General features: G+C 43.4%; 1 long non-coding RNA gene across 1 annotated transcript in view; it reads left to right on the plus strand.

Annotated features, from left to right (window-relative positions):
- The first annotated feature begins 1,740 nt into the window (after nt 1-1,740).
- The window catches only part of LOC121939252, a 2,991-nt gene continuing 2,231 nt past the window's right edge, over nt 1,741-2,500 (plus strand). Inside the window, exons 1-2 of the long non-coding RNA XR_006105432.1 lie at nt 1,741-1,919; nt 2,211-2,305. This is a non-coding gene — a long non-coding RNA (uncharacterized LOC121939252). The remainder of the gene's footprint in view (nt 1,920-2,210; nt 2,306-2,500) is intronic.

Below are 2,500 nucleotides of genomic sequence, written 5' to 3' on the forward strand. Positions count from 1 at the left end.
GTGAACTGCTGGTGGAAATCAGAGCTGCAAACTGTCGCTCTGTGAGCGGTCGGCGTTTGGCGTCGTCACAGTCGAACAAGACAGCAGAGTCTCTGTGGAATTGTTCTAGAGCCTGAAGAGTTTTTTATCCAGCGTGAAAGGTTTTTGCAGAGTTTTAATGGAGTCAGTTGAGTTTTTATTGGGTCAGTAGAGTTTCTGACCTCACTTCACCTGTAGAGACTTCCTGTTGTGGGCTGAGCATGAGCCATGCCAGTTTTTGATGTTTCCAGTCAGTATGTAACATCAACCAGCTGATCAGCACAAGCTTTTAGTACACGTCCAGGAATGTAATCTGGACCAGCAGCCATGTTTATATTCACTTTTGTAGAGTTGGTAGATTTTTTCTAATGTCTGTAAAGAGTCTGTACAATTTTTATAGATATTTCATAGAATTGTTGTGTTTGTCGAGGCAGTAGATTTTTTATGTCCTTAAAGACTGTAGTCAGTAGATGTTTTTATAATGTTTATAAAAGGTCTGTATTTTTTTGTAGAGTTTTTGTAATTTTTGTAGAGTCTATCGATTGTATACAGTGTTTGTAAAGAATCTGTTGAATTTTGGTAGACTTTTCATGGAGTCTTTGCAGTTTGTAGAGTTTTCATAATGTCACTAATGAGTCTGTAGAGAGTCTTTCCTCAAACTTTTCATAAGTCTGCAGAGTTTTTCTAGAGTATTCAAGAGTCTGTACAGCTTTTTTAATGTCTGCAGAGTTGGTAGTTTTTTGTAATGTCTGTAGAGTTTTTGTTTAATCTGCAGCGACTCTGTAGAGTTCTTAGAGTTTCTGGAGAGAGTCTAATGTTTTTCATAATTTTCACTCAGTTTGTGGAGTTTTGAAGCGTGTCTGTCGAGGTTTTGCAGACTTTGTAGAGATTTTATAATATCTGTAGAGAGTCTGTCGAGTTTCCGTGGAGCTTGAAAGGCTTTCTTAAGGTCTGCAGAGGGTTTTTTTCGGTTTCAGTCAGTGTAGTGTTTTTAAGGAGTTTCAGTCTTTTTGTGCTCTTTTTGCTCAGCAGGCTGACACCATAATTAAGCACCATAACAGAAGTCATCAAGACACCGTGTATCACCGTGGCAACAAGTGTGGTTTATGAGACAAGGCGTCTCGTCTGTCAAACAGACAGATAGCTGGTATTTATTTGTCCTTTAGAGCTCTAATTCCTCCTCTCACAGCAGCCCGGCGAGCAGGAATTTATTTTCAATTAAAATCAGCCGACAGACGAAAGTATGATTTCACACTCGGAGCTCTGTCCGTCCGTTTTCTGTCCCTCTGTCCTCTACCCACATGTGGGATTTAATACCTGCTCGGACAGGAAGGCATGAATTATCGGCGGTGAAGTTACAGCCTCCACATACAGAGAGAGTTAATAAAAGTGAAGGAGAGAGTGATGGAGGAGAGGCAGCGCTGACCTTTCTGTGGAGCTGAATAATCAACCAACAGATGGAGAGAAGAGGAGGAGGAGGAGAGCGGCTTTATGTGTCGGGCTGGATGTGATGAGAAATCGAGTCAATAATCTCCAACAATGTCACCCCGCAAAACTCAGAGATAAAGTTTCCACAAAAGGAATATTTCTTGATTAAAAACGCAACGCTCTAAAAAATATTTACTGTACAAAATTATTCCTTTAGGAGGTCAGAAGTCAGGAGCACTGACTCTGTCTGTTGGTGTGTCTGTCTGTGTGTGTCCGTCTGTCTCTCTGCAGTAAATATCAAGTGGTGGTGGAGGAGGAGCGCCCCCGCAGGCAGAGGAGAGGTACTGCAGAGATCCTGCGCTGTTACCCCGTGCCCATCCACTTCCAGAACGCCACGCTGCTCAACTCCCAGTATTACTTCAGCGCCGAGCTGCCGATGAGCGAGCTGAGGGCGCCAATGCCCTTCTGCATCGGTCAGTCACAGACGACCACTGCTAGTTCGTCAGTCCGTTACTTAGTTTAGTTAGTTAGTCAGTCAGGCAGTTAGTCAAGTTAGATAGTTAGTTAGTTAGTCAGTTATGTACTTCTTACTTACTTACTAATATATTAGTCTATAACATAAGTTAGTTTGAAAGTTTGGTCAGTAATGTACGCAGGTAGGTAGTTAGGTCCATTTTATTTTCAAAAAGCATGTTGTGTGTGTTGCTCAGTTTACCCTAAATAGTTAACAGCTGGTTAACCTGTTTACCTGTTTACCTGTGCAGGTGATAACAGGACCTACAGCGGTTACTGGAACGCTCCTCTGCTGCCTCATAAGAGTTATGGGATCTACTACCAGGCTGTGAGCACTGCTAACGGGGTGAGTCCACCTGCACACCAACACACCTGACACACAGCACCTGTGATTTTAGCTCATCCTGGCTGTTTACGTCCAGAATAGTGTCTGTAGCGCAGATGCTACTGGCCCTGTAGTGATGGCTCTGTAGGGATGGCTCTGTAGGGATGGCTCTGTCAGGGTGGCTCTGTCAGGGTGGCTCTGGAGGGATGGCTCTGG

Source organism: Plectropomus leopardus, unplaced genomic scaffold (genome assembly GCF_008729295.1).
Source record: "Plectropomus leopardus isolate mb unplaced genomic scaffold, YSFRI_Pleo_2.0 unplaced_scaffold4394, whole genome shotgun sequence".
In the NCBI taxonomy this organism is placed as follows: domain Eukaryota; kingdom Metazoa; phylum Chordata; class Actinopteri; order Perciformes; family Serranidae; genus Plectropomus; species Plectropomus leopardus.